The 14955-nt window shown below is 42.2% G+C and overlaps 1 long non-coding RNA gene across 2 annotated transcripts in view; it reads right to left on the minus strand.

Annotated features, from left to right (window-relative positions):
* Positions 1–12822: 12822 nt before the first annotated feature.
* Positions 12823–14955, minus strand: part of LOC135410967 (uncharacterized) — a 31770-nt gene continuing 29637 nt past the window's right edge. For both annotated transcript variants that reach the window (XR_010428950.1, XR_010428951.1), the window contains one exon: positions 12823–13882. This is a non-coding gene — a long non-coding RNA (uncharacterized LOC135410967). The remainder of the gene's footprint in view (positions 13883–14955) is intronic.

Consider the following 14955-nt stretch of genomic DNA (forward strand, 5'->3'; position numbering starts at 1 on the left):
TCTTAGTGTAATAAAATCATCAGTGACAACAATGCTTTAGAGAAACAACCATATTGAGAGTATCTCCTGCTGTCATTTCCTTAGTATATTTGTGTAAGACCTCACAGCATTGGAATTTCTTCTGCCCTTACTCTGAATTAAGAGTTAATTTGGGTAACATTGCAAACTGCCTTTTTTATTGTATACTCTGGATAACGAAGTGAAGTGAACAGTGAAAGGTTAGTGGGCTAAAGTCTGCCAAGGAACTGAGCTAGGAATTGTGCACCCTCTAGACTCAAATCTTGCTTGAAACACAGCTAGAGCAATCTTCCTGTTCCTTATCAAATTGTTTTCACTTTCCTTATATTGCCTTTACATACTTTGTCAATTAGATAGCCTGAGAACAACACCATAAAAAGTTGCCAAACTTGATATTGCAGCAATTTAGCAAAATTTTAGCACAATCATCTCAAACCATCTTGACACCAGGTCAGTATTCTCTTCACACGCCTTCATGCATGTGAGGTTTCCTCCACATTATGTGACCCTACAGGGTCCAGGATCGTGTCTCGTACAACCACAGATCCACTCCAAGCACCACTTACTTCTGGGCATAGCACTACAATTTTCTAGCAGATTAGCTGTGAAATGGCAGGGCAGCACTGCTGCTCACCTTGGCAACTTCACAAAATTAAGCATGTGACCAAAATACTTTATCATCTTCTTGGCAAACAACAGAAGTGCCAGAACAAATTTGAAACCTGCAGTGCCTTCCAGCTGAACAGCATTGCCACTGGACCATTTTATCAAGCACAAGGCATTAATTTCTCCTCTGTAAGCTGGTTGATTCTTCCTGAGTCATAAGCTTTTGCCAGTCATCTTTAGCTGATTAACCATTAGGCAAAGCATCCCTATTAAATTGACACAAAAGAACCTGCATTAGTACTGCCTTATTATTATCATTATTGCAATACTACTGTCAGAGGTCATTTGCCATTTGTGTTGCCACCTCATCTGCTTTGGGAGGAACTGGAAGGTGGCTCCAGGACAGAAGGGAAGATGATTATGGAGACTCCTACACTGAATCAGCCAGAATATGATCATAGCACTACTGTACTTAATTCAAGACTATCCCAGATACTTTGTATGTACTTATACAACACTGTCTAATTCCATAGACCATTTTTAACCTTCACCCTTTCTGTCTTGGCTACCTACTAGGAACAAAGACCATGGTCTTAGATTAACTTAATTTTACTTTGATGGGGGGAGGTGGGGGCAGATCTTGAAAGCAAAATACTTTTCTGTTGCAGCATTCTACAAGTTTTCTGATGAATCCTGAGCTTTCTTCCTGTCGTAGTTTTTCTTATTCCCAAGGAATCATTTAAGATGTCATTCACGGACACTTTTATTGCCATTGAAGTAATTTTAAAACACTGCAACATAGTTCTTAAAAACCTTCTGAGTAAAGTTTAGATGCAGAGTCCTTAGGAAAAGCCTTGATTTCAAGTTTTCAAATGGCAGTGAAAGAGAAGGTGTTCCATTCTTCTTCCATCATAAATCACATTTGTTGTCACCTGGGAATCGCATTGTGTTTCTATGGTAGGAATTTATTCAGTAGTCTTCATGCAGCACATGGCATTGAAGGGTTCATCCTAACAGCTGACAGAAAAAGCCCTTGGATACATCTGTCAGTGTAGAGTGATGCACCCTGTCAAGCTACAAAACCAGTGGTTTTACTGGGGAATGTAATTTTCCCTTCATACAAATGTATCAAGATAAGTAGCACAGCAAATCACCATTTGCAGTTTCATCTGAGACATTTCAACAGCACCAGCTCGTGGTCCATTCCCTATTCCACCCACACAGCAGCTTTTCTGGCGATAGATAACCCTTCCCACACCTACCTAACTTTACCTAATTGCGCGTATTTAGGACAAGCACACAAGGACTGGAAGTTCCTGGTCCCTCCCATGGGCATCTAGAAGCTGCTATCTGCTTCGGGAAGATGCCAGGGAGAGTGGTGCCTTCTGGTCACTTCATTCCCAGAAGGTTTTTGGACTTGGCTTTGAACAAGCAGTGATGGGACTCCACATGACAAATGCTTCCCAGCAGGATCACGGCAGGAATGCAAAAAATCCTGCTGCAGCCCTGAGGACTGAAAGAGCTCCAGGACTTGTCCCTGTAGGAGGAAATGGTGTTTATTGAGTTAGCTGCTGATTATAAAACCCTGCTTATCTTAGTGGCATATAATGTCTAGTGACAAAATGCATCAAGAGATAAAATCTGCAGCCAAGAGTGATAAAGTTCTGTGGCTTCTCCAACTGACTGAAAAACTTTATTTCTCCCATCTGCTCTTCACTGAGTGGGAAAACACAGTACACTTCCCAAAAGGGGTTTGTGCCCTCTCAACTTTCTCCATCTCTGCTGGCTGATGATGTCTCTGCAACTTACTCTTGGGATTACTTTCTTCTGAATGAAGATGTTTGTTTACCTGGTGTGTTCACAGATAGCAGTCAGGTCTTTTTTCATCCCTGTTCTGCTAGACTAAGCAAACCACACTTTTTATCTTTTCCTGTGTGGTGCATTTTCATTCACTTCCCTTCATCATCTTAGCAGATCTTCTCTGAACTCGCTCCAGTGCCAGTCATCAGTTTTGCAAATAGATGAAGAGGATGCCCAAAGCGGTCCAAGGGAGGACTTTGCAAATAGGTTTCCAAAAGTGCTAAAACAGGAATGAGATTGTCCATTCCATTATGCAAAAGAATTCCGAGAGGGTCCACCTGCCCAGCTGCGTGCATCCAAGGCTGAGTGCATTTTTCCTGCACTCCAAATGGATCAGAAACCTTGCAGCCTTATTAAAACAGTGCCAAGCCTGCACTGCCATACCCCTACCTCTCAATAAAGATTCTGGGAAGGCACTGAGTTTTAGCTGCACTTCTTGTGGGTGTGGGGCATTTCTGTCCACCTGCAGAAGACTATGAAGACTCACAGTCTCAATGGAGAAACCCTCCATAAATATAGAAGCATATTAGCACTTCACAAAAGCTCAGGCTCTTAGCATATAAATATCACAGACAGATTTGAATATCACAGAAGTGTCACTTTTGCAAACAGGTCTTGGCTAATCCTTCTGCAGTAGCTAGTACGCCCAGAATACAATACCCTCTCAGATTACCATTATCCATTAAAGTTGCGCTGTAATGGGGAATAATAAACAGCACAGGATAGTTTTTAACAATACTTTTCCATTACGCATCCAGAATCTTTCTCAGTTTCTGTAGCACAGAAAATCTTGATGGAAGTTGGACCTGCTTCCCAACACTGCCCATTTACCCTTTAATTGAGCAATTAAAACCTCTGCTGTGGTTGAGCCCCCCTTTTATTTCCAAGTTCCTATGTATGCACAATCCAGAAGTAGCAATGTAACTGAAAAATATCACTAAGCTGTTGTACATGAAATTTTTCACATCAGAATAATATCTAGCATTATTAGAGGCAAGGAAATTATTTACAAAAAAAGATCAGATTTTGTTGGGATTTTTTCAATATTTTTGTTAGTGTCATGCCATCATTCAGATGTCAGCACTCCTAAACAGGAGCTCTGTTCGATACATTGGCTTGGACACATTTGCTATTAATGTTAGAGTTACACTGCAAACTTAATATCCAATGTTCCAAATTTGAGTTGGGTTGCTTCATTTGGCTTGATCACAAAAGTCACACAGTAATTTTTTTCAGATGACTGTAATCTTCACAGACAAAGGACATGAACCAAATATGAGCTCTTCAAATTCTCAAGAATGGATAGACTAAAGAAAAAAAAAAAATCTATGAAAATATTTTTAAAGTGTGAGCCTATTCCTTTTGGAATCCCATTTTTACTCCAGACATGGAAAGCCTGTTGTGACCTCAAACCTGCCTGTTGTGACAACAGGCAGCAGATCTGCAAGAGGAAAACCTCCCAGGCTCTCCCTGGGAATGAATGGGATAGCTGACAACATGCTCCTGCCTGCTGTTGCATCAGCATCCATGTGCCACTTTGCCATAGTTTCTTCTCAAAGTTTTAGACGCTGGACTAGATGTGCAACAGGGATTCAGCCCCAAGTCAAACTTTTTTAGAAAGGACTTGCTTGTCTCTTTTTTTCGTTGTCAGTTGGTAAGGAGAGACACCAGCTGACACCTGCACAAGAAAAACACCATTAAATGCTAAATTTCGTGAGGGCCAGCAGGTTGATAGAACTTGATTAGAATTTTTACTCCCAAAGGAATGCTGAGCCATCCCAATTCTGACTTCTGGCACTACTTTCAACACCTGATTGAAAGACTAAGTTACAATTTATTGTCTGAGTGAAGATGAATTTTTTCTTATCTTGTGGCCGCAAAAACTCCAGGCCTGTCAGTCTCACTTCAGTCCCTGGTAAGGTTATGGAGAACATTATTCTGGGAAGTATTGAAAAACATCTGAAAGACGACATCAGACTGGTGACCTGTCACTAGTGGGGTTCCACAGGTCTTAGGCCTGTTCTCTTCAACATCTTCATAAATGACTTGGACGCAGGACTGGAAGGGATACTAAGCAAGTTTGCAGATGACACAAAACTGGGAGGAGCTGTTGACCCCCTGAAGGAAGGGAGGCCCTTCAGAGACACCTGGGCAAATTAGAGGACTGGGCAATCACCAACCATATGAAGTTCAACAGAAGAAAGTGCCGGATTCTGCACCTGGGATGGGATAACCCCAGATGTACATACAGACTGGGGAATGAGATGCTGGACAGCAGTGCCATGGAAAGGGACCTGGGGGTCCTGGTTGATGGCAAGTTGAATATGAGTCAGCAGTGCCCTGGCAGCCAGGAGGGCCAACCATGTCCTGGGGAACATCAGGTAAAGCATCGCCAGCCAGTTGAGGGAGGGGATTGTCCTGCTGTGCTCTGCACTGAGGTGGCCCCACTTTGAATATTGTGGCAGTTTTGGACACCCAATATAAGAAAGATATTAAGCCATTGGAGAGCATCCAAAGGAGGGCCACAAGGATGGTGAAGGGCCTTGAGGGGAAGCTGTATGAGGAGCCACTGAAGTCACTTGGTCTGTTCAGTCTGGAGAAGAGGAGACTGAGGGGAGACCTCATTGCAGTTACAACTTCCTTGTGAGGGGAAGAGGAGGGGCAGGCATTGATCTCTTCTCTGTGGTGACCAGTGACAGGACCCAAGGGAGTGGCCTGAAGTTGTGTCAGGGGAGGTTTAGGTTGGATGTTAGCAAAAGGTTCTTCCCCCAGAGGGTGGTTGGGCACTAGGAAAGGCTTCCAGGGAAGTGGTCACAGCACCAAGGCTAACAGAGTTCAAGAAACGTTTGAACAGTCACAGACACATGGTGTGGCTCTTGGGGAGGGTTCTGTGCAGGCCCAGGAGTCGGACTTGGTGATCCTTGTGGGTCCCTTCCAACTGAGAATGTTCTGTGATTCTGTGAAAATGCTTGTGCTGCCTGTGAGCCTTCCAGGCTCCAAGAGAAAAGAAGCCAGCATGAGACCCTGCCCCTCGGGCAGCATCCAAGCTGAACACAGTCAGTGCATCCAGCAGAGCAGCTGCATGTCACAGCCACAGCTAAAGACAGTCAGAGGGATGGCAATATTTGGTGACACTGAACATTGTTGCAACATCGGAACCAGAAATAGGAGCTAAGTGTCCTTCCCCACTGCCCACTGCCACTGCTGTTTGGGTTTTTTCTGGGACAAAGACATTGCTCTCTTGTGAATTGCTGTTGAGGTTCTTGTCAGCATTTTTGCACTCATGACATGTGACATGCAAAATGTTCTTCTATCCTTATATAAGGTATATAGCTATCATAGCATATACTATACTTAATTATACATATAAAAGATCTTTTCATTAAGACAAAGCCTAGAATGTCCCTGTCTCCTGCGGCTGCAGCATTCCAACTAGGGACCATTTGTTTCCCCTCTGTAAAAACCTCATGGGCTGTTTTCTTTAGTAATGGATCACTGGTTTAACTGAAAGCAGAATTTAACCCAGCAGGTCTGAAGTTTAAGTTACTCCAAAGAATTAGGCAAACTGATTCACTAATCACCAGTATTACTTCTAGCCCAGCATGGCTGCAGCTCTCATAGCTCAGGGCCTCCTCATGGATGCCGGTGACAACAAAGTGACCACTCTGCAGAGTTTCTAATCTCAGTGTAAGGCATCTGTGATGGGGACAACAGGGCAAGGGGCTCAAAATTCTCACATGAGTTGGATCACCACCACAAGCAAGCTGCAGTCCCTGCTCCTTCCAACTCCCATCCCAGCACCGCTAGGAGAGCAAATACTTTCCCCAGGGATAATCTCACTAGTGGCTGCATTTGGCCCTGATATGGAAATGGATTTGCTGTCATTTCAGAAGCTGACGAATTTCAGCAACAATATTTACTTATTTCCCAGCAGCTCTCCAAGGAGAAATGTGTGAATCTCAGGTTTTCACCTCTGACACAAACAGAAGAGAGGGCAGTCAAGCACCAATTTAAACCAAATTTTTCCAAACTAGCTGCTAAAAAGTTATCTGACTAAGTGGCAAACCATCAATAGATGTAAGACAGAGAAAGAAATAGGAAGTAGGAAATCATGACAATGACATACCATCTGAATTCTAAAAGCAATTATGGTAATTAAACTTCCTCAGAAATACAAACAATTTTTTCATGAGCTATCAAGTACTTTGGAAGGCTGTGCTCATAGATGTCAACATGCATGTTATTTTGACAAAGAATTCATAGCGTTGATTGCATCATATTGAGCTAGGAAATAAAATTCTGTCTTTTTTTTTTTTTTGCTGCTATCTCAAATTCGGCTGGAATGATTTGGACTCAGCTCTTGGTAGCACTGAACAAGCTCTGCTGGAGAGCAGCCAGACTTGGTCTGAGTTTCTGTTAGGTACAGAAACTGGCATCCCAAAGCCTGCCAGCTGCAACTGAAATGAATTATTATAATAATAATTAAAAAGTCAAGGTTTGCTGGAGGGCATCACACTGTGACAGCACATGATTCTAGAGAACAACCCAAGGTCATGTACAAGGTTTCAGAGCACTTCTTCTGTTCCCTCAATGGATGTACAAGAAAATATGTATGCAGTGTTAATAAGAAGAGCAGGCTAACACATCAAAAATTTAAAAAAATAAATAGGAGAAAGAGAAATCATTTATCAGCAAAAAAAAAATATTAATACACAGTAACAAAAAGATCAACCAACCAAAAAGTCAAAGAACTCTATATACAATGTCAAAGTCAACCACTTCCCTACATTATCGTTCCCCTTCATTATCCAGAACTCAGTAGTTCACACAACCACACAACAAACTTACCAATTAAAAAGGATAAAATAAAAAGAGATATCACATGGTCTTTTTACATAACAATTCTGAGCCATGGCAGGTTGGTTGATGGGACAGAGGATGAAGGTGTAATTTCTCAAGGTATGTTTGCTGTTGCCAGAGTGGTGCTACATTTACCCTGTGTAAAATGTATGGACTGATCTGAGTTTATTCCTGCTGCTAAATCCACTGCATGGCTGACAGACTGGAGTAGCAGAGCATGAAGAACAGCACAGCTAGGAGAAATGAATTTGCTGCCACCACATGTGCCAGGGAAGAGCCATGGCAGCGTGGCAAAGCTCAGGCTGTTACCCTCCACGCTACAACTACTCCAGACATCAGCATAAGATTGGACCTTCCCAGCCCATTAGTCTGCTGTGGCACTTGAGCACTGAAAATTAAACATATTAAAATTCAGAAGCAAAAAGAAATCCTACATGTGTGCCTTGGGTATATTCAGGAGTATTAATATTTTATCTAGCAAACTGATTGCAATGTGCAAAGAGAGTGTGTGTGAGAACGGATCGCTTGTGCCTTCTGTGCTGGGAAACACAGAGGAGCAAAGTGAGATTAAACATTTACCTACTTCAACAGTCTTCAAACAGCTGAGGAACTGGGAAATAAAGGGAGCTGAGACATAAACACACTCAATCTACTTGTAGCAACTCAAGCTCAATTCCTCTGGATTTCATGGCAGATTTCCTCTCTCTTGCTATTTAACAGAAATGCTTGATCAAACTCACCCATTTAAGATATGCTGTACATGTTACTGCCTGTTCTATAGCCCTGCCACAGCACTGGTGCTACTGGAGCAGCAAACACAGGAATTTAGATATAGGTATATAAAAAGAAGAACACATACCGAATATTAAAGCCACGGAGCTGTGAGTCCATCCTGTTGCTTTTATGGGGTAGCACATTTCTCTGAGCTTCCTTTTATGTCCCTGTGATTCACTGCAATGTTGATAAATGTGTCCTCGTTACCTGTCCGTGTTATACAGTGCTAAAATTTATGGCCTCCTGCCATCTGTTTTAATTAAGAAACTTATATATGGATTTGGACTCCTTGCCCAGTAAAATACTTTCGTAAAGAGAATTTTATAGTCTGATAATGGGCTGGATCTCTAGTTGGCATTCATCCATATACTTCCAGTAGTGTCATTGGAGTTGTGTTGATTTACAGCAGCCAAGCAGTCAGGCAGGTACATCACAACAGTAAATTCAAAATGTTATTCATCTCAGTGAACTCTTTTAATTGCAACACTACTGACTGATGCTTGCATCAGATTACAAAATAATCTTCAACTCCTGTTCATGGTGAAACTAATTATTTTAGTGAGACATTTCTGCAGCTCAAGCAAATATGTTTGGCTCTATTCACTCAGCACAGACTGCAGATGATGGCTCCCATATATCAAATATACCTCTGCATTTTGCCTGGATGTAAGAGATGTGTCAATCACAGCTTTCTGGGAAGGGCTTTTTGAAATCATTCTAGTGGCAGTAGAGTTATTAGTGAAGTTAAAACAAATAAAACTTATCACATGACAGCCCTACAGACAGTTGCAAACTCCTCTACCTCAATCAAAAAGCTACCCCTTCAGCCAAAAGGGGATAATCGCAGCATAATTTAATATCAGCTACACCACTAGTGCCACCTACAGTATCCAGCTCAGAGAAACTATTCAGGCTGTCAGCTGGCTCAGGTGTGCATACATTTCTAGACTACTTTTATTTGGCATCCAACTAGTCAACAAGACATTTTAATAGAGAAAATATGTACTTGTGCAACCCAAGGACTAAACTATCCATTTGGAACATGCAATTCAGACACATAGCTAAAAAAATAGATGCTTCTGGCAATTGTCAATGGCACATTAGGAAATTAGACAACATGTATGTTCTGCCCTGAGAGATACATAGCTTTTATTTGTTGCATCTACTTTGTTTTGGAGAACTTAATGCTGAGAGCTGGAGTTCACCACTGGACAATTTTTTTAAATGGCATGGCTTTTCCTTCTCTTTCTTCTTGAGCTAATCATGTGCCTCAGGCGGATCAGTGGAATGGAAGGGCTGAGCTGGCCTGCAGGTGTGATGCACAGCTAACAGCTATGGAGCAGCTCTTCCATCAGGTGTCTACAGCTGTTGGCTCCTCCGGCTTCAGCACAGCTCAGGACACTGTACACCCACAACTCAGAAGTGCCACGCTGATGGTTAGCCTTTGGCATGTAAGTTCATGGAAAGCACATTTGTTACAGGCTGGCTAATAATGTACCAATGGGACCAGTTCCCACAGCTCAGTAAGCGTTAACCTCCAACGAGGCTTGTAATTTCCAAGATTATTTCCTGGTTTGGCTTATACATTCTCTGCAGTGCTCACAACGCAATCTGTAAACACGACTTGTCTTTTCCATGTCGTTTTTACAAGGATCCCAAGGGAAATATCATGTCACCTCCTCTCTGGATTTTATGCAGTGTTGTTTCCTGGTTGCTGCACACCTGCTAAAGGCTTAGATGTCTATTCCTCTGAAGGCTGACTGCAGCTATAAATCCTGGCGAGGTGAAGTGCAATGGATTTGCCTGTACAGCTCTAAGTCTTGGCAAACAAAGATTTTCAAAAATAGAAACTCTTCTCGCCTTAAAACACACCAAATGAGAGCTTGTAGACAGGATCATATTGATTATTAGGTGATCAAGGAATTAATTAATTGTAATAAAGAGTACTTCTGTGCCTTACATTTAACCACTTTCTTTAAAAAAGAACCATCTCTTGTTTACCTTTCCCTAACTGTTTCTCTTTTCTTTGACATCTCAAAGGAACAGCCTCAAAATATGTGAGAAATGAGCTCCCTTCCACTCTTACTTTTTAAACAGAAATACTGCTGAGACTTAGGCTCAGGAAACCAATGTTTTAGTCCTTGTATGATTTGAAGCAGAGAAGCCAAGGGAAAACCTTTGTAGAACTGTGCCCCCAAGACCTGTGTAGCTGCTTTTCCACCCTTGTTCAAGGAGCACCTCAGCCCTAAAGGCTGCAGCCAGGGCCATCCTCCAAGTCGGGCTCTTCCTGAGAGAGGATTAATAATGCAGACAAAGCCTGCAGGTCTGGATCTCCAGCACTGAAGTAACATAGGTGATTGGCAATTCACTTGAAGAACAGTCTGCTGAAGTCACAGTATGGGTGGCTCAGCACAGAATGTTTATCACCCTGACAGGTATCTTCTCCTGCCTGGCCCAGGGTCTGACTGCAGCATCACAGGGACACTGAATTACAAGCAGAGGGCTTCTCTATCTCTTTCCACACAACTACACGTTGTCACTCAAAAGCAGCTCTGTGCCACACCACCACCTCTGTGAGCCCTCTTAACCATCATGAGCTAGTTCCACCACTGACACAAACCCTGCTCTCTCTCTCTTTTTAACAGGGTATGAAAACAATGACCTTCTGCCTTGTTACCTTCTCTCCTTGTTCCCTTTGTGGTCCTTCCATTTCAGGCAGACATGCTTTCTGAGCTTATATCATGGCTGGGCAACTTCAGATAAGGAACTGCTTCAGCTGAATGAAACAAATTATGAATTTTCTTCTGCTTCCACAGCCAGAGTGATGCACAAACACCGGCCCAGCCCAGCTCCCGGTAAAGCCCACTGCTTAGTGGCACTGTGACACCCCTGTAGCAAATACCAGAGGCACTCCAATCTGTTCCCAATATGAGAAAACACTGGCTTAATCCAAAATGCAGTTCTGCACATACCTAGAAATGGGATTAAAAAAAGCAAAAGTCAGACTTGGCCACTGGTTTGAGATTCAAACCCAAGTGAATGTGAATTTGAGAGAGATGAGTAACTGGTGTGTTCTTGACACCTGAACTTGGGATTTGGCAGGAGATTTACCTACAGAAGCACCAGCTCCGGAAACTCCTCTGACAGCCCTGTGCTTGGTTGGGCTGGCTGGCCAAGACCCTCTGCTGTAGCCTCCTGTCTCAGGGGTTGGCTCTCCCACCCTAAAATGCATGAACAGAATAATGTGAGGCACATGGGCAGCTGAAACTGAGCTCCCGGCTGTTGCTAAAACACCAAATTAACATTGTACACTACAGCTGATCTGGGTACAATAATCCCACAGTGGCCCAAAGACATGATGCTGATGGGTACCGTCTGTAAGGGAGCAGTAAGTTTGTGTGTGAAGCCACAGAGGACCTTAATTAAAATCCCTTCATGCAAATATGGATTCTAAATCATCAGTGGGCATAGGGGTGTTCAAAGCATCACTCAGTGTGAGGCAGCACTTGGAGAGGGAAGTGGAAATAGGGGTAAATCTGACATGCTCTGACTTTGCACTAGAGAGCTGTTTTCCCCATTCTTCTGTCTCCTTAGTAGTTAAAACAGTCCTGAGTGATAGACTGATGACTGGCTGTCTTCCCTTGTGCCTTCCTCTGCCTCTCCTGCATGTTGAGAAGGTTCAAAACACCTCAGGCTGCTCCTTTGTTTTTCGCAGGCCCAAATGTTCCTTTTTCATTAATCAGGGTGTGAACTAGACTGATTGCTTGTCTTTCAATCTGCCTTCCTGCTCCACAGCCAGCCAGCATTCTAGAAAAACTCTTGTCCCCTGAGTATGGTTTCACCACTCAGCTGCTCCCAAAAGTTTTTGTGCTCCAAATGATTTTGTAAATTGTACTACTTAGCTCAAATCCCATCATGGCCTGTTAATGGTGACTCTAATGGGTGTTGGCAGATTCAGTGAGATATCCAAATATATTCAGATTAACAGCAGAAGGCTCTCAGGCTTGGTAAGAAATGTTTGTTCCCTTGCAGTTTCAGAAGATTTGTGTGGTGAAGAGGAGCAAGGTTGTGGCAGAGCAGAGCTAATGCAATCCATAATTGACAGTTCATAACACTGATTTTTATACCATAATTGCTATGACTGTTTGCAATTAAAAAAAAATGTTTAGCTGCCTGGGGTCTTATTTCAACCTGTATAGGCTTCCCATCCTTACTTAAAGCTCCTTGGCATTTCCCAGGAGTTAATTGTGCCCAGGGGTACAGGGATGAGGAGAATCAGACAGGGTTTGGGTCTCTGTTTGGAATCTCAAAGCATTTTGCAGTCCACGTAGCTCAGAGTAGAAATCCGTAAAAAAACTGAGAGAGCTGATGTACATCACTGCCAAAAACAAGCAGTGCAAAAGTGCAAAAAATATTTTGAGATGACGAGAAGATCCACAGAGGACTGGGTATGCCTGTGGAACAGCAGGCTCTGAGTTGCAGGACTAGGTACCTCTCTGGTCAGAGACTACGCACAGCCCGGGGGATACACATGGGATAAGTGGCAATGCTTAGGACCCAGGAGCCACATCTGCCAGACTCCTCCTTTCCACTATTAGCCACAGCTCTGACTGTTTGGGTTACACTGCTTTTCATTTTAGTGAGACCTCAACATGAAAGATGATTGAGGAAATTAATAGCGTTAATAAAAAGACAAGAGTAACCTTTTAAAATTAGTAACTATATTTAATTTAAAATACTGTTTGCATTTCGGTTGACTGGAATGAAGAACATTTATTTCCACTGGAAACTGTGTGCAATAGAAATACCGAGAATAGGTTCATTATATGAATAAATAATGTCTTGAGAAATTCTGACCAGGGAAGAGAACTTTCACATTCTCCTTGGAGCCATCAAAACCACAACATCAACAAGCCACTTATGAAACTCCTACCCAGGTATGTTAAAATAAAAAAACTGTAAAAGCTATTGAAAGATGTATTCTGATAGTTATTTTTAACGCTGTAAAATTACACATGATCATGAGAGATTGTATTTTATCAATTATGTATTTGAAGAATCTTTAAACAAACACACAGAACAATTACAGCCCTTCTCCCTCTCTCCTCATTACAGATGACTCGCTAAAAGGTGGTATCACAAATGATTATCATGTCCCCCAAAGACATAGTCATACAATGCAAATTTTCACATCAGTGATTTTAGGCTCTGGTCTCTTCCTAAAACACACAGGAGCATAAAGCCAAGGAATTGAGTTGTTTTCACAGAGCATCTATTGCACACCATTCTGTTAATGATGTAAGTCTTAACAACTGGCTCCAAAGGGCTGTGCTATCTTTAAATGAAGATAAGACTGTACCAGTCTCAAAAACCTCTAATAGATAAATCTTAGCTGAAACAGCATAATCAACACAGCCTGAGTCCTATGCCATTCCTATGCACTCTTTTTATATTGCTTGAACCATTTTCCTGCTGAAGTGAGGAATATTTATGGTTCTTCCTCCAAGTGCAAATCAAAAGCTATAAATAGCTGCTTGTCCCAATATATGGGAAGGGAGGGTTCATAGTTGCAGTTCCACATCGTTTTTAAACCCCCAGGCTTGGAAAGCAGTAAATGTAAATTAGAAATATTAACACTGAAAAATAAAAGGGTTTTCCTGACACAAGCAGAAATCCTTCTTCATCCTCTTTGTTTCAGATTCACAGATTTTCAAGGCCAGGAGGGAGGATGAGGCCAACTGGTTGGAGAATGCTGTTATTTATCCTGAAAAAAAATATGTAAAAATCAGATGCTGAGTAAGCAGGACTTGAGCATCATTAGAAAACTTTTTCTGCAGAGGTAAAGGAAGAGCAGCCGCAGGTCATCCTGACTATGTCTAGCACTGGTCTAGTTGTCAGCTACATTCAGGACACAGAACAGAAACACAGTAGCTCAGTCCATGAGTACCCCAATCCCAGGATTTTCAAATCATATATAAATCACATAGCCCAGGGGTCTGCCACCTAAAAAAATGCAGTGGGGGCCATCGGTTTCTTTTTAAATCCAAAGACTGCAGTATTCCCAGGGCAACCCAAACAAAAACCTCAAAACCACAAGGCTACACAGACTCTCCAGATGGTATTTTCCCTATAGCATAATAAATGGGAATTGCTTTTCCTGCATGCAAGAGAGGTTTTAACAACAGAAATGAACTGCACCTTGGCAGCAAGCTGAGGAGCCAGCTGTATCCTGGTTTCCCAGCTCTCAGGCAGGAGCTCTCACCACTACTCTGGTACCAAGGGCAGACATCGATGCTACCAAACATACACCTGGATAAGACTGCAGAGATATTACCCTCTGGCATGATTTCTACCACTTTAAATACTGTTGAAAACCCAAGTAGTTTGGAAACAAATGGATTGTGCAAAACCGAAAAGGCAGAATCCACTGTCCTGAATCATAGTTAGATAATCAGCTACAAAAGAGCATTGTCGGCAGCTGCACTGGAAGTATGTCTGATCACTCCCTCTCTTCCAAAATATAAAATTCAGGTCCTGTTCAGATTAGAGGGATCATTATAAATACTTGACGTATTTCTATTGTCCTACATTAAAAGACACTTGTTTTTTTCCTCTGTTATTCATAATTATTATAAAATACATTTTCCTGTTCTAGGATCATACAGCTACTTTGCACCAACCCTGTGAGTGACAACACCATGCAATGTGTAACAGTAGAAAAATCAAGATCCTAATCTGCTACCTTACAGCCCACAAATATTCTCAACAAAAGAAAATTCACATTCCTTCCTTTCATATGGAGAAGTCCTGCCCATACTCTTACTATGGTATTAGTAA

Source organism: Pseudopipra pipra, chromosome 3, assembly GCF_036250125.1.
Source record: "Pseudopipra pipra isolate bDixPip1 chromosome 3, bDixPip1.hap1, whole genome shotgun sequence".
Taxonomy (NCBI): Eukaryota; Metazoa; Chordata; class Aves; order Passeriformes; family Pipridae; genus Pseudopipra; species Pseudopipra pipra.